Source organism: Centruroides vittatus, unplaced genomic scaffold (genome assembly GCF_030686945.1).
Source record: "Centruroides vittatus isolate TY-2023 unplaced genomic scaffold, ASM3068694v2 contig_804, whole genome shotgun sequence".
NCBI classification, from domain to species: Eukaryota; Metazoa; Arthropoda; class Arachnida; order Scorpiones; family Buthidae; genus Centruroides; species Centruroides vittatus.
The window spans coordinates 1-23,246 of record NW_027122522.1 but is presented as its reverse complement, the minus strand read 5'-3'; the positions used below and the strand labels follow the sequence as shown (position 1 = coordinate 23,246).

Genomic DNA, 23,246 nt, shown 5'->3' with positions numbered 1-23,246 from the left:
AAGCAGAAAAATTATTTCCCAAAAATTCGAAAAAACCAATTTTTTCCGAAAATTTCCATATGCAAAAAATCGAAGATGGAATCGGCTGTTTTCGTACAATACATACACACGCTTGGAACTTTTTCGGAAGGGGGAAACAATTATATACTCGAACTTGCGTCAGTATCACGATTACGCACCGGGACGAATGCCGGGGGCGTTTTCCTCCCTCTGGCTACTGATGGTCGAAAGGATTATTTGGCACCTATCTACACTTTTAAATGCGCTATCCAGTTACTTCCTGAAGCTTTTATCATCTCACTATTATCCTCCTGACGTGATTTTCTGCGCAAAAACTGCTCCGTACGAAATGACGTCACAATTGAGGACATAGGAAATGAAAAAGACGTCTCCACACTTGGCGCGTCGGCACTTTTGATCTGTTTTTTATCGCTTCTCGGCCTTATGGCTAAGATCAAATGTGTAGTATCTGTTCTTATCAGCTTGATATCTGATAGGGCCCCCATCGGGGGCCTTCAAATATCATCTGATTTTTGAAAATAGGCTGGGAACGGGGGCTTGCTCCCTCCCGGCCACGGGTTGCCCGAGTATTGCACTACATCTCGGGAAAGCCCACCCCTTTTGGGGTAAATAAATAAGAAAAATTAGAAACAGACACAAATTAAGAAGAGAAAGAATTATTTCTCAAGTTAATTTTTGTCAAGCTGATAAGAACAGAGTCGAAATATTTTTATGAAAAATATTTTTACACTCCCTGTATTTTATTTGATGTGGCAGAATCGAACAAATAATACTACATGGCGACAAGTAGTCACTGTGCAGCGAATAAGAAGTAAACATTAAACAACGAGGAAGCAGAAAAATTATTTCCCAAAAATTCGAAAAAACCAATTTTTTCGAGAATTTCCATATGCAAAAAATCGAAACTGGAATCGGCTGTTTTCGTACAATACATACACACGCTTGGAACTTTTTCGGAAGGGGGAAACAATTATATACTCGAACTTGCGTCAGTATCACGATTACGCACCGGGACGAATGCCGGGGGCGTTTTCCTCCCTCTGGCTACTGATGGTCGAAAGGATTATTTGGCACCTATCTACACTTTTAAATGCGCTATCCAGTTACTTCCTGAAGCTTTTATCATCTCACTATTATCCTCCTGACGTGATTTTCTGCGCAAAAACTGCTCCGTACGAAATGACGTCACAATTGAGGACATAGGAAATGAAAAAGACGTCTCCACACTTGGCGCGTCGGCACTTTTGATCTGTTTTTTATCGCTTCTCGGCCTTATGGCTAAGATCAAATGTGTAGTATCTGTTCTTATCAGCTTGATATCTGATAGGGCCCCCATCGGGGGCCTTCAAATATCATCTGATTTTTGAAAATAGGCTGGGAACGGGGGCTTGCTCCCTCCCGGCCACGGGTTGCCCGAGTATTGCACTACATCTCGGGAAAGCCCACCCCTTTTGGGGTAAATAAATAAGAAAAATTAGAAACAGACACAAATTAAGAAGAGAAAGAATTATTTCTCAAGTTAATTTTTGTCAAGCTGATAAGAACAGAGTCGAAATATTTTTATGAAAAATATTTTTACACTCCCTGTATTTTATTTGATGTGGCAGAATCGAACAAATAATACTACATGGCGACAAGTAGTCACTGTGCAGCGAATAAGAAGTAAACATTAAACAACGAGGAAGCAGAAAAATTATTTCCCAAAAATTCGAAAAAACCAATTTTTTCGAGAATTTCCATATGCAAAAAATCGAAACTGGAATCGGCTGTTTTCGTACAATACATACACACGCTTGGAACTTTTTCGGAAGGGGGAAACAATTATATACTCGAACTTGCGTCAGTATCACGATTACGCACCGGGACGAATGCCGGGGGCGTTTTCCTCCCTCTGGCTACTGATGGTCGAAAGGATTATTTGGCACCTATCTACACTTTTAAATGCGCTATCCAGTTACTTCCTGAAGCTTTTATCATCTCACTATTATCCTCCTGACGTGATTTTCTGCGCAAAAACTGCTCCGTACGAAATGACGTCACAATTGAGGACATAGGAAATGAAAAAGACGTCTCCACACTTGGCGCGTCGGCACTTTTGATCTGTTTTTTATCGCTTCTCGGCCTTATGGCTAAGATCAAATGTGTAGTATCTGTTCTTATCAGCTTGATATCTGATAGGGCCCCCATCGGGGGCCTTCAAATATCATCTGATTTTTGAAAATAGGCTGGGAACGGGGGCTTGCTCCCTCCCGGCCACGGGTTGCCCGAGTATTGCACTACATCTCGGGAAAGCCCACCCCTTTTGGGGTAAATAAATAAGAAAAATTAGAAACAGACACAAATTAAGAAGAGAAAGAATTATTTCTCAAGTTAATTTTTGTCAAGCTGATAAGAACAGAGTCGAAATATTTTTATGAAAAATATTTTTACACTCCCTGTATTTTATTTGATGTGGCAGAATCGAACAAATAATACTACATGGCGACAAGTAGTCACTGTGCAGCGAATAAGAAGTAAACATTAAACAACGAGGAAGCAGAAAAATTATTTCCCAAAAATTCGAAAAAACCAATTTTTTCGAGAATTTCCATATGCAAAAAATCGAAACTGGAATCGGCTGTTTTCGTACAATACATACACACGCTTGGAACTTTTTCGGAAGGGGGAAACAATTATATACTCGAACTTGCGTCAGTATCACGATTACGCACCGGGACGAATGCCGGGGGCGTTTTCCTCCCTCTGGCTACTGATGGTCGAAAGGATTATTTGGCACCTATCTACACTTTTAAATGCGCTATCCAGTTACTTCCTGAAGCTTTTATCATCTCACTATTATCCTCCTGACGTGATTTTCTGCGCAAAAACTGCTCCGTACGAAATGACGTCACAATTGAGGACATAGGAAATGAAAAAGACGTCTCCACACTTGGCGCGTCGGCACTTTTGATCTGTTTTTTATCGCTTCTCGGCCTTATTGGCCAAGATCAAATATCGAACTCTGTTGCTTCAATATTGGTCAAGTTACTAATTTCTTGTGCTTACTCTTGTAGATTTCGACGGACTTGGACTTGTGTATCTGACGGACCTAACTTGGACTTGGACTTACTGGAACTTACCTGGACTTGTGGAGACTTGGACGGATATTCCTGCTGAAAAGAAATAGTGGCTGTTGGTGAGTTGAGTTTCTTTGGTGAAAATTCTACTGACTTAACACTTACCTCTGCCGACTGGGTCGGCAATGGACAGTCAGACGGACAGCCCTGTCCCGTCGACGAGTCGCTCCACTGGCCGTCGGAGGGGCAGCCTTCGCCCCTCGACGAGTCAATCTCCGGTTTTAAGCCGCCGGGTGGACTCCCCTCGTTCACCGGCGAGCGTTTCATCGAGTGTTGGCGGTCAGATGGGAAGTGCTTTCCCATCGACGAGCGGTTCCTGGGAAAACCCAAGAGTCTCTGGGAGAGACAAGTGGTGTGAAGCGTCCCGCATGACAAGGATGTCAGGAGTTCTATTCTGGTGAATCCTGCGAGGATCGGCGGAAGTCTATCGTGCCAGTGATGGAGCCTATAACGGATGAAGAGATAACGAGAAAGAGGAATGAAAGAATGAAACGCTATCAGGAGATGACGATCAGTCAGAATTACTACAATGGAACGAGTGGATACGATGGAATTGACTTAGAGCGTTGGATGAGAAACTCGGTGAACCGGAAAGAGTCGAACAGATCTGCTATCATCCACGTGGTGTGGTCGAAATCGGATTGAAATCTGTAGAGGACAAATTGAAAGCTAATCGGGAAAGAATTAAAGGTAGGAAATTTTATTTATGTAATAGAAAGTCTAGAAACGGAAATTGTCGTTGTAGTCGGTCAGATTAGTACCGACTGAGGTAGATCTAGAACTAATTCGCGGAGACCTTGTCAAATTATGGAAAAATCGTAAGACTAGATGCATTCTAATACCCAGACACTAATGTACAGGACAGGAACATACAGAGTAGTCATGATATCACGAAAGTATATTCCGAATTTTCTAGAGATATTAGGGCGACAAGATCCAATTAACCTACATAGGACAGCAGAAGGAATGCAGGACGCTGCGGTTCGAGAGACCATGAAATAATAAATTGCCTAATGTGAAATTATGTTATACATGTAAGTCTCCCCTACATCTTAAGAAAAGACTGTCGAGCATGCTACGCATGCAAAAAAATCCATGATAGAAACGAGGAATGTCCCCAGCTAACATTCGCGGAGATATGTAAAAGAGGCCCAGCGAACAAAAGCCTCGAAAGAAAGAGAGAACAGAGTTGAGAGAGGAAAAGACAACAAACGGAGAAAGAAGGAGAAAATGACGATAGAATAGATAATGTGGATAAACAAGGGCAAGTTGAGGAAGAGATGGAAGAGATGGAAGTAGATAACAGGATGATAAAAAAGCGTAAAAGATCGGAAAGTATAGAAAATGTAGAAATAGTACAGAAAACACCAAGTAACGAAAGAACAATAAAGTAGGACAAAGTATAGAGAAAAGAATGCAGAACAGAGTAGTTGCCCCTATGGCTGGAAATAAGCAAAAATAAATAAAGAACTAGATGATTTAAAGCGAGCAAGAGAGGACAGTACTAAAAAAGATAATGGATAGTACAATTAACATAAGAACAATTAACATCTCCGGTTTTAAAGGACAGACAAAACAATTAGAAATATTGAATCTGATTTTGACAAATAAAATAGATATATCTAGGGATACAGCATACAAATATAGAAAACTTCATTGAATTAAGACAGTTAAGGAAAATCTATGTATATTATAATATCTACAGCTCATTTGCAACAAGGAAGTAGTACAGGAGTGTTATTATTAATTCGAAAAGACAATTAAAGGTACAAGATTTTAAGACAGACACTAACGGCAGGAATAATATCAGTAGATGTAATATTAAAAACCATCAATTAAGACTTACCTGTATATATGCGCCAACTCGTGCAGCTGAAAGAAATGAGTTTTTTATGATGTTGTCTTCCTTCCTGATGGGAGGAAGAGAACTGAATAGTAATGGGAGACTATAATAACGTACTATCGACATTAGATAAGAATATAGTGTTACACCCAGATAGCTCAAGAGATACACTGAAAAAGATAATAGAAGATTTTGACCTAATAGATACTTACCGTTCTTTCTATCCGTCACATGCTGGATTTCACCTGGAAAGGTAGAAGCATTTTTGAGCGATTAGATCGAATTTATGTCTCAAGCAGAATGAATAATATTATAGATATTAAACACTATGAATTAAAGCATGATGGGAAGAGGTTGTCTGATCATGACATGGTAGACTTGACAATAAACCTAGAGGAAAGAATAGTGATTAAAAATAAAGTTAAAAATTACGAAAAGAAATTTTAGACAATAATGAATTTTCAAAGAGAAATTAAAAATATTATAGATAAAAATAAAAATGAACTTGATTGGAACAGATGGGATGAGATGAAAAAACAATTCCAACAAATAGTAGAAAAATACCTGGAAAGTTATAAAAAAGGAAAGATTTAATAAATTAAAGAAATTACAAAGAGAATTAACAAAAAGTATATTACAGGATAAACAGGACGAAATTCATAGAATAGAACAAGAAATTAGTAATGAATTAGAACATAAGACTAAAGAAAATTACGTAAATTATAAGATAAGTAAATGTAATATTAAGAGACAAGCAGAGAAAGAACTATTTACTAAAAAAGTTAAATTACGTGAAAGTTTAGAAATTGATAATATATATGATAAAGGAGAAATTATAGAAGAAACAGGTCAGATAATAGAAAGATTTATGAGTTTTATACTCACCTTTTTGAATGACGTAGATCAAGATGACACTGTATGGGAAATGGTTAGTAAAAATATAACACCTGTAAAAGATAAAACAGAAAACATAATAAATAAAGAATTTTACTAAGGACGAAATAATAGAAGCTATTCAAGAGCTACATATGAGAAAAGCGCCAGGAGAGGATATGCTAAGCACAGAATTTTATAGATTTTTCGGAGAGGATTTTGGTGATATTTTGTATACATTATATAATTTTAATGAAGTTAGCAATACTTTCTGTAATGGAAAAATGGTTTTAATCAGTAAAAAGGATGGAACTAATAGAACTGTAGATGAATTCAGACCAATTACGTTACTTAATATCGATTATAAAATTTATAGTTTAATCATTTCTAAACGATTAGAGAATATCTTTAAAGATAAAATAGTAAAAATGCAGAGCGGAGGAATTAATGGCAGATCAATACAGGATAATCTTTTTGTCTAAAACTAATCCAAGATTTATATATCGAATGGCAAAGTCCGCTTTCAATATTATCAATTGATCTGAGAAAAGCTTTTGACACAGTTAATAGACAGATTTTGTGGCGATTCCTGGAAAAATATGGCTTAAATTCTGAGGAAATAGAAACTGTAAAACACCTATATAAACTTCCGTATACATTCATAACGTTAAATGGGAAAAAATCTGAAAATATCGACTGTAGATGTGGGGTACGACAAGGGTGCCCCTCATCAATGTTATTATTTACTATATATATTAATGTCCTGTTGTATAATATTCAAATTGATAAGCTAATAGATCCAGTTCATATACCGGGTTCAAAAGATGTTATAAAGTTTACCGCACATGCCGATGATCTAAATTTCTTTATCATAAACAATTTTAGTTTGGAAAAGATTTTGAATCACATTGAATTGTTTAGTAAATTAACAGGAATGCAAATAAACATTAATAAAAGTAAAATTCTAAATGTCGTAGAAGATATAGGAGAAGATATAAGCATATTTGAACAGATTAGAGAAGTGAAAATGTTAGGAATATGGTTCGGACAGAACGCAAAACAAAATAACTTAAACCAAATGAAAAAGACAATTAGAGAAGGGATAACAGATTGGAAACAAAATTGGCTGTATTTACCGGAACGTGTGACTATTGTAAATAAGGTGATAATTCCTAGAATAATTTATACATTATATCTAACAGATTTGAGCTCTGAAGACATTAAACTATTAGAAACAGAAATTTACCCATATATTTGGAATAGAAAGTTTGAACCGATGAGTCGGAAAATAATGAAAAATAGCATAAACTGTGGTGGATGGGGTATTTGGAATATTAAGAGTTTTGAAAAAGCTTTACAGTTATCTGTTATAATCAATAACTTTAAAAATAATGGTCATCCAGTATGCAGTATTTTTCGATATATATTAGGACCAATAGTTACAAGAATTACGTATATTACGGAACGTTATCCCTTCTTAATAAGTAATAATCATAGGTATAGAAAGTGGAGACAAATGCTCGCTGATTTGATTGATAATAAATATAATATTATAGAAGGAAACGAGAAAACTAGACCTAGTGATATATACAAAGTGATTAATAAGCAACACATTACAGAAAATATGAGGAATAGTACTCTAGATTGGAAAAGAATTTGGCAGAATATTCATAGCCTACCCAAAGAATGGGTGGAAATATCATGGCGCATAATTAATAATATAGTAATTACGAGAGAATACATGAGAACTTACCACAATAGAAGTAATGAAGATTGTCCACGATGCGGCAAATCAGAATCAATTATACACTTGTTTTTCGAATGTACAGTTGCAAGATCTGTTTGGGGATGGGTAGGAAAGATATGGAGAACAGTTATAACATGGAACATGGTTAAATATCAAATTGACTATTATGTAATACCTGAAAAAGCTTATTTCTTAAACTGGATGATCGCTTTGATAAAGAGAACATTATGGAAGACTCGTTGTGCCCTGATATTCGACCGAAAATGGTGTACTGCTTCACTAGTTATAACAAAGATTAAACAAGAGGCAAATTACAAAATATTGAGTGATCATAGATCAATGACAAGAGGCGAAATTGATAAAAATTATAGAGACTCGTACGAAATAATTAAAATAAGCGATAACAAAGTTTTATTTAGAGACGATTGGTAGGAATTTTATTATTTACTGTTTATATTTTAAGTGTTTACTTACTTGGGTGACTTTATAGTTTTTTGATAAAGTTGACACTCTGTGTGTTTCCTTTTATAAGGTTAAAATTGTTCAAATGAGTATTTAAATTGTAATGTTTATGTATGGTTATTACTCATTTAATATAATGTATCTGTAAAGTAAAATAACTAGATTATTTAGATAAAAAAGACTATTTATCTGATGTGAGATTATCTGTACTTACCTTTGATATTGGTAACCCCTTTAACTTAAGATTTTGTGTAATACAATAGTTTGTGATATACCTGTAAAGGAAATTAATTAGACTATCTAGAAAGAAGAGGATCATATATAAACGTGTTAATACTTACCTGTTTTGGGGTGAATATGTTTATTTTAAATATTGGTGACTTCTTTGATTTAAGATTTTGTATAATATAATAGTTCGTGGTATATTTGTAAAGTAAATTAACTAGTCTATCTAGATAAAAGAAGATTATATATAAATATACTAATACCTATTTGATTTGGACTTGTTTGTATTCACCTTAAATATTGGTGATTTATTAACTTAAGACCTGGTGAAATGCAATAGTTTGCGGTACATCTGTAAAGATTACTTAGATAAAAGAAAATTATACATAAAGGTATTATTATTTACCTGACCTGACTTGAGATTATTTTGTATTCACCTTATTAATGAATTTTTTAATTTAAGATTCTGAGTTACTTAATAGTTGGTGATATGCCTGTAAAGTAAATTAAATGGATCATTTAGATAAAAGAAGATTATATATAAATGTATTGATACTTACCTGATTTGGGATTGATGTATTGACTTGAAATATTTGTGATCTTCTTGATTTAAAATTTTTGTGTTATAATAGTCTGTGAGATATTTGTAAAATAAAATAACTAGATTATTTAGCTACAAGATGATAGTATATAAATGTATGAACACTTACTTGAGTCTGTATTCACCTTAGGTGCTGGTGATTTTTCTTACTTAATGCAATAGTTTGTGATATATCTGTAAAGTAAATTAATTGGATTATTTAGATAGTAGAAGATTATATACTAATGTATTAATACTTACCTGAATTAGGATTATTCGTACTTACCTTAAATAGTAGTAACTATTTTAATTTAAGATTCTGTATAACATAAAGTCTGTGATATATCTGTAAAGTAAATTAACTGGATTATTTGGATAAAAAGGACTATTTACAAATGTATTAATACTTACCTGATTTGGTGTAACGTAATGGGTTGTGGTCTACCTGTAGGGTAAAGTAATTAGATTGTTAGTTAATAGAAGATAATTTATAATGTATAGGATGATATCTGTATACGGAATATTTGTAAAATCATAGGTTGAGCTTTTTGATGGGGCCTTTTGACTCCAGTGTTGTGTGTTATGTTTAAAATTGAAATTTTATGTGATTGGTTCAAATGTTGTACACTTATTATGATTTATTTATTGTGTTTTCGTTTATACTGCTTTATGAATTTGTATTTTATGACCATGTTGGTCATTTTATATTTTCATGTAACTTACAATTGTTTGTAAATAACCTGATGTTTTTCTTATGTTGTTGAAATTATATTTTTATGTTTATGCTGGTCATTTTATAATGTTTTGTGTAACTAATAATTGTTTGTAAATAACCCTATGATACTTTTGACCAGAGGGGTTTGGTATTACACTGTAAAGTTTATTCTGTATTCAAACTTTAAAATAAAGTATCTGTTCTTATCAGCTTGATATCTGATAGGGCCCCCATCGGGGGCCTTCAAATATCATCTGATTTTTGAAAATAGGCTGGGAACGGGGGCTTGCTCCCTCCCGGCCACGGGTTGCCCGAGTATTGCACTACATCTCGGGAAAGCCCACCCCTTTTGGGGTAAATAAATAAGAAAAATTAGAAACAGACACAAATTAAGAAGAGAAAGAATTATTTCTCAAGTTAATTTTTGTCAAGCTGATAAGAACAGAGTCGAAATATTTTTATGAAAAATATTTTTACACTCCCTGTATTTTATTTGATGTGGCAGAATCGAACAAATAATACTACATGGCGACAAGTAGTCACTGTGCAGCGAATAAGAAGTAAACATTAAACAACGAGGAAGCAGAAAAATTATTTCCCAAAAATTCGAAAAAACCAATTTTTTCGAGAATTTCCATATGCAAAAAATCGAAACTGGAATCGGCTGTTTTCGTACAATACATACACACGCTTGGAACTTTTTCGGAAGGGGGAAACAATTATATACTCGAACTTGCGTCAGTATCACGATTACGCACCGGGACGAATGCCGGGGGCGTTTTCCTCCCTCTGGCTACTGATGGTCGAAAGGATTATTTGGCACCTATCTACACTTTTAAATGCGCTATCCAGTTACTTCCTGAAGCTTTTATCATCTCACTATTATCCTCCTGACGTGATTTTCTGCGCAAAAACTGCTCCGTACGAAATGACGTCACAATTGAGGACATAGGAAATGAAAAAGACGTCTCCACACTTGGCGCGTCGGCACTTTTGATCTGTTTTTTATCGCTTCTCGGCCTTATGGCTAAGATCAATACTTGTTGTATCCGTCCGCTATTTGGCGGTTTTTGGTCTTGCCGTGAGGTTGGGAGGTGATCACTGGTGGAACTACACCTTCGTCCTGGCTGGTTGAGAACCCTCCCAGTCTTGACTCTCTGTCCTGCTATGGTCAGTCTGAGCTCCGCTCCTGGCCATAGTAGCGTTTTTGGTGTCTGGGGTAACTCCCACACACCTCCTAATTGCCAATCCAGCAAGTGCTGGAGGCTTTCTGTCCCCGGCTCGAACCGGGAGTTTTCGTTTGGCTTCGGCCACTCTCTTCTAACAGGTATGTTACGCCTGTTGGTGCAGTGGTGCTGCATTAGACGCTGAGTCCTAATGTAGCATCGGGGGAGGATGTCCCTTTTTCCGATCGGAACTGGGCTCCTACACTTTCGCACCCCCCCTAAAATTCATGAGACTCAGTATCTGTTCTTATCAGCTTGATATCTGATAGGGCCCCCATCGGGGGCCTTCAAATATCATCTGATTTTTGAAAATAGGCTGGGAACGGGGGCTTGCTCCCTCCCGGCCACGGGTTGCCCGAGTATTGCACTACATCTCGGGAAAGCCCACCCCTTTTGGGGTAAATAAATAAGAAAAATTAGAAACAGACACAAATTAAGAAGAGAAAGAATTATTTCTCAAGTTAATTTTTGTCAAGCTGATAAGAACAGAGTCGAAATATTTTTATGAAAAATATTTTTACACTCCCTGTATTTTATTTGATGTGGCAGAATCGAACAAATAATACTACATGGCGACAAGTAGTCACTGTGCAGCGAATAAGAAGTAAACATTAAACAACGAGGAAGCAGAAAAATTATTTCCCAAAAATTCGAAAAAACCAATTTTTTCGAGAATTTCCATATGCAAAAAATCGAAACTGGAATCGGCTGTTTTCGTACAATACATACACACGCTTGGAACTTTTTCGGAAGGGGGAAACAATTATATACTCGAACTTGCGTCAGTATCACGATTACGCACCGGGACGAATGCCGGGGGCGTTTTCCTCCCTCTGGCTACTGATGGTCGAAAGGATTATTTGGCACCTATCTACACTTTTAAATGCGCTATCCAGTTACTTCCTGAAGCTTTTATCATCTCACTATTATCCTCCTGACGTGATTTTCTGCGCAAAAACTGCTCCGTACGAAATGACGTCACAATTGAGGACATAGGAAATGAAAAAGACGTCTCCACACTTGGCGCGTCGGCACTTTTGATCTGTTTTTTATCGCTTCTCGGCCTTATGGCTAAGATCAAATGTGTAGTATCTGTTCTTATCAGCTTGATATCTGATAGGGCCCCCATCGGGGGCCTTCAAATATCATCTGATTTTTGAAAATAGGCTGGGAACGGGGGCTTGCTCCCTCCCGGCCACGGGTTGCCCGAGTATTGCACTACATCTCGGGAAAGCCCACCCCTTTTGGGGTAAATAAATAAGAAAAATTAGAAACAGACACAAATTAAGAAGAGAAAGAATTATTTCTCAAGTTAATTTTTGTCAAGCTGATAAGAACAGAGTCGAAATATTTTTATGAAAAATATTTTTACACTCCCTGTATTTTATTTGATGTGGCAGAATCGAACAAATAATACTACATGGCGACAAGTAGTCACTGTGCAGCGAATAAGAAGTAAACATTAAACAACGAGGAAGCAGAAAAATTATTTCCCAAAAATTCGAAAAAACCAATTTTTTCGAGAATTTCCATATGCAAAAAATCGAAACTGGAATCGGCTGTTTTCGTACAATACATACACACGCTTGGAACTTTTTCGGAAGGGGGAAACAATTATATACTCGAACTTGCGTCAGTATCACGATTACGCACCGGGACGAATGCCGGGGGCGTTTTCCTCCCTCTGGCTACTGATGGTCGAAAGGATTATTTGGCACCTATCTACACTTTTAAATGCGCTATCCAGTTACTTCCTGAAGCTTTTATCATCTCACTATTATCCTCCTGACGTGATTTTCTGCGCAAAAACTGCTCCGTACGAAATGACGTCACAATTGAGGACATAGGAAATGAAAAAGACGTCTCCACACTTGGCGCGTCGGCACTTTTGATCTGTTTTTTATCGCTTCTCGGCCTTATGGCTAAGATCAAATGTGTAGTATCTGTTCTTATCAGCTTGATGGTTCGCCATTAAGCCTGATCATCTCCTACTGCAAAATTCACCGTCCGGACTTCGAGCCACCTGCTCCCCGGAGGTAAGTATATTTTTGGGTTTTCTCTTTCCTGCTTCCTTCTCACTTCCGCTGGAAGAGCGGCCTGCACGGTTTAAACGCACCGTGTATTCGCTGCTCGACCAGCAAACCTTACTATCGCGCCTCCTGCCTTAAGTGGGAGACCGCACTAGTTCCTTCCCAGTAGTGGGAGTCTACTACTCTCACTACTACTTTCTTCTTCTCCTAGCTTCCCCTTGGTTGGTTGCCACTGCACCCCAGGAAGCTTTTCACCTACTTCCTCCTCCCCTATCACCTCACATTTGGTCTCAAGCCATGCCTCCAGTCACAATACTAGTTCCACTCCGCCCTCCTCATGGCTGCCCGTTGTGCCTTCCCATTCCACGTGATTACATCGACCACGCTGGCCTTGTCAGGCACCTTAAACGGGAACACGATACCAGCCTCCTTTTCGAGTGCTGCGCCTGTGGGTTAACTCTTGACAAACTCAAAGCTCTGAAGGCCCACCAGCAGCGGGTCGACTCTTGTCGCACCTGCATCGAGGCACATACACCTCCTGCCCCGGTTCCTGCCGACCGGAAAAAATCAAACATCCCGTTTAGGCCCAGGAGGAGGTACAGGACCAAGAAGCGACTAGCCCAGGCAGCACAGGCTCCCTCCGCTCCTGATGAAGACAGCTCGTCATGCCCGTCCTCACCACCATCCCCTGCCACCACTGTCCGGCCAAGGAGGTCCACCAGGCCAACACGCCGTCTTCTTGACAGCCAGCCCTCGCCGACCGACCAGCCATCCACCGCTGCCTCCCCGGTCCAGCCTTCTGCTACTGCCCAGCCTCATCCCAGTTGTACGGGCAATCAAAGGACGCCGCCGTCACCAACTCCTGCAACTCCACCACCACCTTCGACTACATCGCCATCCAATCCTCCACCCATCACGACACCGCTGTCCTACGCGGCAGCCCTGTCTCAGTCTCTTTGCAGGATTCCGGTCGTCCAGCTGTCACCTTGCGACGCTCAACCCCCACCACCTCTCATCGATGCTCCACCATCTCCACCAGCACCAGCCTCTGTCTCCTCGCCTCCACCCCTCCAAACGCCACCTCCTGACTCCCGCTCACCCCCGAGCTGGGTGACCGCCTGGAGCGATAGATTCTCGTCTGCCTGCGACGAAGACATGTTGGACACCATGGTCAATGACCTCGTCAACTTAGCCCACAACATCTGTGACGTGGCCCCCTACAGGCCCACACCTAATGGCGAGTCATCCTTGCAAGACATTGCAGCCGACCCGAGGCGAATCCAACGCCTCTATCGCCTCAACAAGTCCAAGGCCATCTCTTGCATTACCGATGGCCAACCGAAATATTGCCAAGTCAGCAGCCCAACCATCCACGAGCACTTCACCAACGTATACTCCGGCAACTCTCACATCTGCCAGTCTCTTCCACCCTTCTTACCTGCTTCCACGGCCACTCCGGACTTCAACAACCCTCTGGTGACGCCCTTCTGCCCTAAGGAGGTCGCTTCCAGGCTCCAGCGCTGCCACAACACGGCACCTGGACCCGACGGGTTGCGGTACCATCACTGGTCGCGTACCGACCCTGACGGCATCATTCTTTCCAGCGTGTTCAATGCCGCCCTTAGACTCTCCGCCATCCCGTCCAGCTGGAGACAATCTAATACCATTCTGATTCACAAACGCGGCGACCTGGACAACATCGAAAACTGGCGACCAATCGCCCTCTCCAACACCTTGGGGAAGATCTTTTCGGCCTGCCTGGCCAACAGACTCCTCTCATGGTGTACCGAACATAGGATTCTCTCCAATGCCCAGAAGGGCTTTCTTCGCCATGAAGGATGCCTTGATCATAGCTTCCTACTTCAATCTGTTATCCAAGATGCCAGGCGTAAACGGAGATCTTGCCACATCGCTTGGTTGGACATTGCCAACGCATTCGGCTCAGTGCCCCACAGCACTATCATCAGGTGCCTCCAATGGTGTGGCCTGCACCATGACAGCATCTCCGTCATCAATGAGCTCCTACGCCACAACTCCACCAGGGTCCGCACCAACCACGGCCTCACCAACAGCATACCTATCAACGCCGGAGTCAGACAGGGGTGCCCGCTCAGCCCCCTGCTCTTCAACCTTGTCATTGAGTCGGCCATCCGGTCTGTTAACCTTCTACACAAGGGATACCACCTCCTGGACAACGAGATCGACATCCTCGCCTACGCGGACGACTTGGTTTTGGTCAGCCCCACCTCCGACGGTCTACAACAACAACTGGACCGCCTCAACGAATGGGCCACCTGGGCAGGTCTTACCTTCAAACCAAGTAAGTGTGCCACCCTTTCCGTTTTAGGTGAGAAGTACACCACCAGCGATCACTCGTTCACCCTCCATGGCTCAGCACTTCCCCACCTCCAGCGGGACGGCTCATACACCTACCTTGGTATTCCGACCGGATTCTCTAATTGCCGCATCGACGACAACATCATCGGGAACCTAATGGAGGATATCACTCTCTTGGATCGCGCCAAGCTTGCGCCTTGGCAAAAGGTGGACGCAGTTAATACCATCCTCCTCCCACGGCTGACGTTCCACCTACTCCTTGGTTCCACACCGAAGAAGCGTCTCCACGAGCTGGATCGCCACATCAAGAAATGTGCAAAGAGATGGCTGAACCTACCCGAACGCGCCAGCCCAGAAATCATCAACCTCCCATTCGACCGTGGGGGAACCAACATCACCCCCTGCAGCATCCTGGCTGACATCTGCCAGGTTACACACGCTGCCCACCTTTTCAGGTCCCGGGACCCCGCTGTTACAGCCATCGCCATCGGTACACTCCGCAACGTCGCCGGCCACCGCATCCGTCGAGAACCATCCTACGACGACCTCTGTTCGTTCCTCGACGGCTCCATGGAGGGAGACCTCGGCCTTCCCTCCAAGGACATCACCTCTGCATGGACCCGCCTCAGGTCTGCCACCCGGCGCCTCCAGAAACTGTTCAACATCTCCTGGTCCTTTCTCGACGGCACCTTTGTTCCAACAATCGACGGTGCTCCCATCTCACATCAGGCGTGCACCAAGGTTTGTACCAGCATGGCCAAGACAGCCATTCTCAATCACCTTCTCCGTAAACCGGATCAAGGGAAGTCCTACCAGCTGGTTACACAGCACCCTGCAAGTAACCACTTCCTGCGAGACGGCCTTTACACCTCCTTCGCTGACTGGCGGTTTATTCACCGCGCTCGCCTCAGCGTTGTGCCTCTGCACGGCCACCGCCGCTTTGGCCACAGGTCTAAAAAGTGTAGGCAATGCAATCACCCTTTGGAAACCCTCGCCCACGTCGTCAACCACTGCCGCCCCAACCTAAGGCTTGTCACCCAACGCCACAACGCCATCTTAGATCGCCTAAGGCGCGCAGTCGACACACGTAACCTCAAAATTTTCTGCAACCAATGCATCCCTGGGTTTGACGACCGTTGCCGCCCCGACTTGGTAGTGATCAACGACATCGCCAAGACTGCCACGATCGTGGATGTTGCCATCCCCTTCGAGAACGGGCACAACGCCTTCAGCATTGCCAGAGATACTAAAATTAGTAAGTACTTCGCACTAACCCAATTTTTCAGACAGCAAGGATACGACACCTTTTGCGATGCGTTCATCGTGGGATCGCTTGGTGGATACGACCCCAACAACACTGCCGTCCTACAACGCCTCGGCATCAGCCGCAAGTACTCACGGATGATGGTAAAACTGATGGTCAGCGACTGCATCAGATGGAGCCGCGAAATCTACTGCAACCACCTACGCTACAACGCCGGCCAGCGCCACCATCAACCCGCCACCAACAGACCACAACACAACCTTGGTTATTAATCCTCCATCACCATCTGTATCACTTAGCAGGCTATGAGCCCATGTCGCGTTCATTTTGCTGCACTGCAGCTCTCTTCGCCCATACTCGGGCGTCTCATGTATTTTCCACCCTCTGATTCTGGCAGGCTTTGTGCCCATGTCGCGATACCACTGTTCCTGCTGGCTGTGTGCCCATGTCGCGAGCATTCACCATCTTCTCCATCTCTTGCCTTATACAGGCCTTCTCAGCTGGCACTGCGCCCATGTCGCGTCGACCAAACACTTGGTCTTTCCATCCAGCCACCCATATGGCTGTGATTTTGTATATACTAGCTTCACTTACTCTACGTGTTTATTCTCTGCCATATTATTCTACACCCCTGTATTTTATTTAGTTTCAATAAAAATGTTTTAAATCTGTTCTTATCAGCTTGATATCTGATAGGGCCCCCATCGGGGGCCTTCAAATATCATCTGATTTTTGAAAATAGGCTGGGAACGGGGGCTTGCTCCCTCCCGGCCACGGGTTGCCCGAGTATTGCACTACATCTCGGGAAAGCCCACCCCTTTTGGGGTAAATAAATAAGAAAAATTAGAAACAGACACAAATTAAGAAGAGAAACAATTATTTCTCAACTTAATTTTTGTCAAGCTGATAAGAACAGAGTTGAAATATTTTTATGAAAAATATTTTTACACTCCCTGTATTTTATTTGATGTGGCAGAATCGAACAAATAATACTACATGGCGACAAGTAGTCACTGTGCAGCGAATAAGAAGTAAACATTAAACAACGAGGAAGCAGAAAAATTATTTCCCAAAAAATCGAAAAAACCAATTTTTTCCGAAAATTTCCATATGCAAAAAATCGAAGATGGAATCGGCTGTTTTCGTACAATACATACACACGCTTGGAACTTTTTCGGAAGGGGGAAACAATTATATACTCGAACTTGCGTCAGTATCACGATTACGCACCGGGACGAATGCCGGGGGCGTTTTCCTCCCTCTGGCTACTGATGGTCGAAAGGATTATTTGGCACCTATCTACACTTTTAAATGCGCTATCCAGTTACTTCCTGAAGCTTTTATCATGTCACTATTATCCTCCTGACGTGATTTTCTGCGCAAAAACTGCTTTGTACGAAATGACGTCACAATTGAGGACATAGGAAATGAAAAAGACGTCTCCACACTTGGCGCGTCGGCACTTTTGATCTGTTTTTTATCGCTTCTCGGCCTTATGGCTAAGATCAAATGTGTAGTATCTGTTCTTATCAGCTTGATATCTGATAGGGCCCCCATCGGGGGCCTTCAAATATCATCTGATTTTTGAAAATAGGCTGGGAACGGGGGCTTGCTCCCTCCCGGCCACGGGTTGCCCGAGTATTGCACTACATCTCGGGAAAGCCCACCCCTTTTGGGGTAAATAAATAAGAAAAATTAGAAACAGACACAAATTAAGAAGAGAAACAATTATTTCTCAACTTAATTTTTGTCAAGCTGATAAGAACAGAGTTGAAATATTTTTATGAAAAATATTTTTACACTCCCTGTATTTTATTTGATGTGGCAGAATCGAACAAATAATACTACATGGCGACAAGTAGTCACTGTGCAGCGAATAAGAAGTAAACATTAAACAACGAGGAAGCAGAAAAATTATTTCCCAAAAAATCGAAAAAACCAATTTTTTCCGAAAATTTCCATATGCAAAAAATCGAAGATGGAATCGGCTGTTTTCGTACAATACATACACACGCTTGGAACTTTTTCGGAAGGGGGAAACAATTATATACTCGAACTTGCGTCAGTATCACGATTACGCACCGGGACGAATGCCGGGGGCGTTTTCCTCCCTCTGGCTACTGATGGTCGAAAGGATTATTTGGCACCTATCTACACTTTTAAATGCGCTATCCAGTTACTTCCTGAAGCTTTTATCATGTCACTATTATCCTCCTGACGTGATTTTCTGCGCAAAAACTGCTTTGTACGAAATGACGTCACAATTGAGGACATAGGAAATGAAAAAGACGTCTCCACACTTGGCGCGTCGGCACTTTTGATCTGTTTTTTATCGCTTCTCGGCCTTATGGCCAAGACCAAGACTTGACCAGTCAGTCTCGTCTCGGACACATAGTCAATGTGCTTGTAAGCCCATACCGAGAAGGAAGCAACCCGCAGATGCCGATGTTCCTGCTGGATATGGACCGTGACCTGTGACCTGTGACCTGTGTTGGATACCTACCTTGGTGGACTTACCTGGAGCTCCGTTGATGATCCTGCCTTCCTGACCCGTTGGTGTTCCTCTGTGGACGGATGTTCTGAAGACGGATTCCTGGTGCTGACTCGAAGTTGGTGTATGGACTTTGCTGTTTTCCTTGCTCTGGATTCCTGGTAAAAGAAATATTTGGACTTAGAATTTTGAACATAAAGTTTTGGACATTGATTGTGAGTATTATCTCTTATTTGATGAGTTAAAATGGAGATTGATAAGTACGAAGAATTAGGTCTTAGACTTTCAAGTGAAGGAGATGTGGATTGGGATTCTTTTTTGTTACAAATGATAGAGAAAGTAAATGTTGATGATCCGATAATATTTATTGACCAGTTAAATAGTAGAAATTGTGTAATAGTGACTAAAGATGAAAGTGTATTCTTTTACATTTTGAATAGACCATGGAAATGGGAGGATGTGTTTGTATTTATTTATCCCATTAAAGGGAATGTGAAAAAATTGGAAATGAGACATGTACCTTATGGGTTAGATGAACAATTGGAGAAAGTTTTGAGTGAATATGGCCATCTTCGGTCATTGTTTCGTCTTAATTTTTCTGAAAAATTAAAAATACAGTCTGGTTATATGATTGCTAATATATATATGAAAAAAGAGATTCCGAATTATTTAATAATAGGAAATAAGAAGATAAGAGTAGAATATAGAGGGGTTAAGTGGTTGTGTGCAATCTGTCTAAATGAAAATCATAGGGCAAGAGAATGTCCTCAAGTGACCTGCCACCAATGTGGCAATAAAGGTCATAAAAAGAAAGATTGTATTGAAGGAAGAGAAAAGAGTATAGATAATAAAGATATGAAAGAGAATGGGAATAGTAGCATAGTAGATGAAAGTATTAGTAAAGCAGAAAAAAGAGTAGTTAGCCCAGAACAAAGGATAGAGAAAGCACAGGAAGTGTTAGAAGAAGTCTGTAAGGAATTGGAAATGAGTATAGAGGAAAACAAGGAAAAGGATAGAAAGCGAAATAGGGATAGCGAGGATAGTGAGGAATCACCTACTAAAACAAAAAGAGAATTAAGAAAACAGAGATTTGTAGGAAGAGTTAAGATTACGAAAGAAAAATGGAGAGAATGGAAAGAGTCAGGGCCTGAAGCATGGCCAAAAAGTTTTCATTTAAGATGTGCAGGATTAGTGACAAAGAAAACATTGAAAGAGGTACAGGAGGAAGGATGGAAACCAGAAGAAATGTGTTTATGGAATGAATATGTACATGAGACAGACAGAGAACATAAAAAGACACTAAGACAAGAATTAGAGAGATGCTTCTCTAGATATGGAAAAGGGACTTTTGCTTATAAGATGTTTGCCGGGACGATTGTAAAACCAAATTAATGATGGACTTGTTCTGAGAAGTGATAATTATTATATTTCTTATTTCGGTTTGAATGTTATAATTACTCTTTTAAGATGATCTCTTTTGATCAGTTTTCGCTTATTTGGTATTGTCAAGTTTGTAATAATGTGAGTTGATATACTTACCATTAATTAAGAATTTGATGTGATGATGTGAATATTAATATTACTTACCTATGGATTTGATGTTTTTTAAGATCTTGCATATGCTTGTTGCAGACCTGAAAGAAAAATTATGTGTTAAAATTGAGAATTTAAATGATTAATAGTTAGTTTAGTTAGTATTGTGTTAAGTTGATTAATGAATATGTTAGTAAATAGACAGTCTTAATTTGAATTTGTTAGTAAAAATTGATTATGTTTGTTAAGAAGTATTTTTTGTTAGATTATTATTTTTTGTTTTTTGTTAAGTACCCGACATTAATTGTCAGGTCTATTAAATAGTATTCTCTTTATATTATATTTTTGTTTTGGATTACGGGCTTTTATAATTTGTTTATTGCGAAATAATTTGTAATATGTTATTTTGGATTGGTGTAACGAATATTGTGCAAGGTATCTTTGGTTAATTTTAAATTTTTTGTGTAACAAGTGTCATGGTTTATTGGATGTTTTGTAAATAATAATGTATACTTTTTGAGCAAACGGAATTTGGTGTAAACGGCATGAAGGATCATGCCGTATGGTAAACTGTTTTTGTAATTGCTGCTTTGGGCAGCCTTGCTCTCAAACTTTAATAAAAAGTATCTGTTCTTATCAGCTTGATATCTGATAGGGCCCCCATCGGGGGCCTTCAAATATCATCTGATTTTTGAAAATAGGCTGGGAACGGGGGCTTGCTCCCTCCCGGCCACGGGTTGCCCGAGTATTGCACTACATCTCGGGAAAGCCCACCCCTTTTGGGGTAAATAAATAAGAAAAATTAGAAACAGACACAAATTAAGAAGAGAAACAATTATTTCTCAACTTAATTTTTGTCAAGCTGATAAGAACAGAGTTGAAATATTTTTATGAAAAATATTTTTACACTCCCTGTATTTTATTTGATGTGGCAGAATCGAACAAATAATACTACATGGCGACAAGTAGTCACTGTGCAGCGAATAAGAAGTAAACATTAAACAACGAGGAAGCAGAAAAATTATTTCCCAAAAAATCGAAAAAACCAATTTTTTCCGAAAATTTCCATATGCAAAAAATCGAAGATGGAATCGGCTGTTTTCGTACAATACATACACACGCTTGGAACTTTTTCGGAAGGGGGAAACAATTATATACTCGAACTTGCGTCAGTATCACGATTACGCACCGGGACGAATGCCGGGGGCGTTTTCCTCCCTCTGGCTACTGATGGTCGAAAGGATTATTTGGCACCTATCTACACTTTTAAATGCGCTATCCAGTTACTTCCTGAAGCTTTTATCATGTCACTATTATCCTCCTGACGTGATTTTCTGCGCAAAAACTGCTTTGTACGAAATGACGTCACAATTGAGGACATAGGAAATGAAAAAGACGTCTCCACACTTGGCGCGTCGGCACTTTTGATCTGTTTTTTATCGCTTCTCGGCCTTATGGCTAAGATCAAATGTGTAGTATCTGTTCTTATCAGCTTGATATCTGATAGGGCCCCCATCGGGGGCCTTCAAATATCATCTGATTTTTGAAAATAGGCTGGGAACGGGGGCTTGCTCCCTCCCGGCCACGGGTTGCCCGAGTATTGCACTACATCTCGGGAAAGCCCACCCCTTTTGGGGTAAATAAATAAGAAAAATTAGAAACAGACACAAATTAAGAAGAGAAACAATTATTTCTCAACTTAATTTTTGTCAAGCTGATAAGAACAGAGTTGAAATATTTTTATGAAAAATATTTTTACACTCCCTGTATTTTATTTGATGTGGCAGAATCGAACAAATAATACTACATGGCGACAAGTAGTCACTGTGCAGCGAATAAGAAGTAAACATTAAACAACGAGGAAGCAGAAAAATTATTTCCCAAAAAATCGAAAAAACCAATTTTTTCCGAAAATTTCCATATGCAAAAAATCGAAGATGGAATCGGCTGTTTTCGTACAATACATACACACGCTTGGAACTTTTTCGGAAGGGGGAAACAATTATATACTCGAACTTGCGTCAGTATCACGATTACGCACCGGGACGAATGCCGGGGGCGTTTTCCTCCCTCTGGCTACTGATGGTCGAAAGGATTATTTGGCACCTATCTACACTTTTAAATGCGCTATCCAGTTACTTCCTGAAGCTTTTATCATGTCACTATTATCCTCCTGACGTGATTTTCTGCGCAAAAACTGCTTTGTACGAAATGACGTCACAATTGAGGACATAGGAAATGAAAAAGACGTCTCCACACTTGGCGCGTCGGCACTTTTGATCTGTTTTTTATCGCTTCTCGGCCTTATGGCTAAGATCAATACTTGTTGTATCCGTCCGCTATTTGGCGGTTTTTGGTCTTGCCGTGAGGTTGGGAGGTGATCACTGGTGGAACTACACCTTCGTCCTGGCTGGTTGAGAACCCTCCCAGTCTTGACTCTCTGTCCTGCTATGGTCAGTCTGAGCTCCGCTCCTGGCCATAGTAGCGTTTTTGGTGTCTGGGGTAACTCCCACACACCTCCTAATTGCCAATCCAGCAAGTGCTGGAGGCTTTCTGTCCCCGGCTCGAACCGGGAGTTTTCGTTTGGCTTCGGCCACTCTCTTCTAACAGGTATGTTACGCCTGTTGGTGCAGTGGTGCTGCATTAGACGCTGAGTCCTAATGTAGCATCGGGGGAGGATGTCCCTTTTTCCGATCGGAACTGGGCTCCTACACTTTCGCACCCCCCCTAAAATTCATGAGACTCAGTATCTGTTCTTATCAGCTTGATATCTGATAGGGCCC

At 40.5% G+C, this 23,246-nt stretch overlaps 10 non-coding genes and 1 pseudogene across 10 annotated transcripts; all 11 read left to right on the top strand.

Annotated features, from left to right (window-relative positions):
* Nucleotides 1–428: 428 nt before the first annotated feature.
* LOC136982058 (U2 spliceosomal RNA) lies at nucleotides 429–621 on the top strand. Its single transcript, XR_010881831.1, has one exon. It is a non-coding gene; the product is annotated as a U2 spliceosomal RNA (small nuclear RNA).
* A 658-nt stretch (nucleotides 622–1,279) lies between these two features.
* Nucleotides 1,280–1,472, top strand: LOC136982076 (U2 spliceosomal RNA). The gene has a single exon (XR_010881847.1). It is a non-coding gene; the product is annotated as a U2 spliceosomal RNA (small nuclear RNA).
* A 658-nt stretch (nucleotides 1,473–2,130) lies between these two features.
* Nucleotides 2,131–2,323, top strand: LOC136982075 (U2 spliceosomal RNA). Its single transcript, XR_010881846.1, has one exon. It is a non-coding gene; the product is annotated as a U2 spliceosomal RNA (small nuclear RNA).
* Nucleotides 2,324–9,746: 7,423 nt separating this feature from the next.
* On the top strand, nucleotides 9,747–9,931 carry LOC136982067 (U2 spliceosomal RNA). The gene has a single exon (XR_010881840.1). It is a non-coding gene; the product is annotated as a U2 spliceosomal RNA (small nuclear RNA).
* A 1,078-nt stretch (nucleotides 9,932–11,009) lies between these two features.
* Nucleotides 11,010–11,201, top strand: LOC136982071 (U2 spliceosomal RNA). Its single transcript, XR_010881844.1, has one exon. It is a non-coding gene; the product is annotated as a U2 spliceosomal RNA (small nuclear RNA).
* A 658-nt stretch (nucleotides 11,202–11,859) lies between these two features.
* LOC136982074 (U2 spliceosomal RNA) lies at nucleotides 11,860–12,052 on the top strand. The gene has a single exon (XR_010881845.1). It is a non-coding gene; the product is annotated as a U2 spliceosomal RNA (small nuclear RNA).
* Nucleotides 12,053–12,710: 658 nt separating this feature from the next.
* On the top strand, nucleotides 12,711–12,945 carry LOC136982073 (U2 spliceosomal RNA; annotated as a pseudogene).
* A 4,129-nt stretch (nucleotides 12,946–17,074) lies between these two features.
* On the top strand, nucleotides 17,075–17,259 carry LOC136982070 (U2 spliceosomal RNA). The gene has a single exon (XR_010881843.1). It is a non-coding gene; the product is annotated as a U2 spliceosomal RNA (small nuclear RNA).
* Nucleotides 17,260–17,918: 659 nt separating this feature from the next.
* Nucleotides 17,919–18,111, top strand: LOC136982069 (U2 spliceosomal RNA). Its single transcript, XR_010881842.1, has one exon. It is a non-coding gene; the product is annotated as a U2 spliceosomal RNA (small nuclear RNA).
* Nucleotides 18,112–21,044: 2,933 nt separating this feature from the next.
* Nucleotides 21,045–21,242, top strand: LOC136982068 (U2 spliceosomal RNA). The gene has a single exon (XR_010881841.1). It is a non-coding gene; the product is annotated as a U2 spliceosomal RNA (small nuclear RNA).
* Nucleotides 21,243–21,901: 659 nt separating this feature from the next.
* Nucleotides 21,902–22,094, top strand: LOC136982057 (U2 spliceosomal RNA). The gene has a single exon (XR_010881830.1). It is a non-coding gene; the product is annotated as a U2 spliceosomal RNA (small nuclear RNA).
* Nucleotides 22,095–23,246: the final 1,152 nt, after the last annotated feature.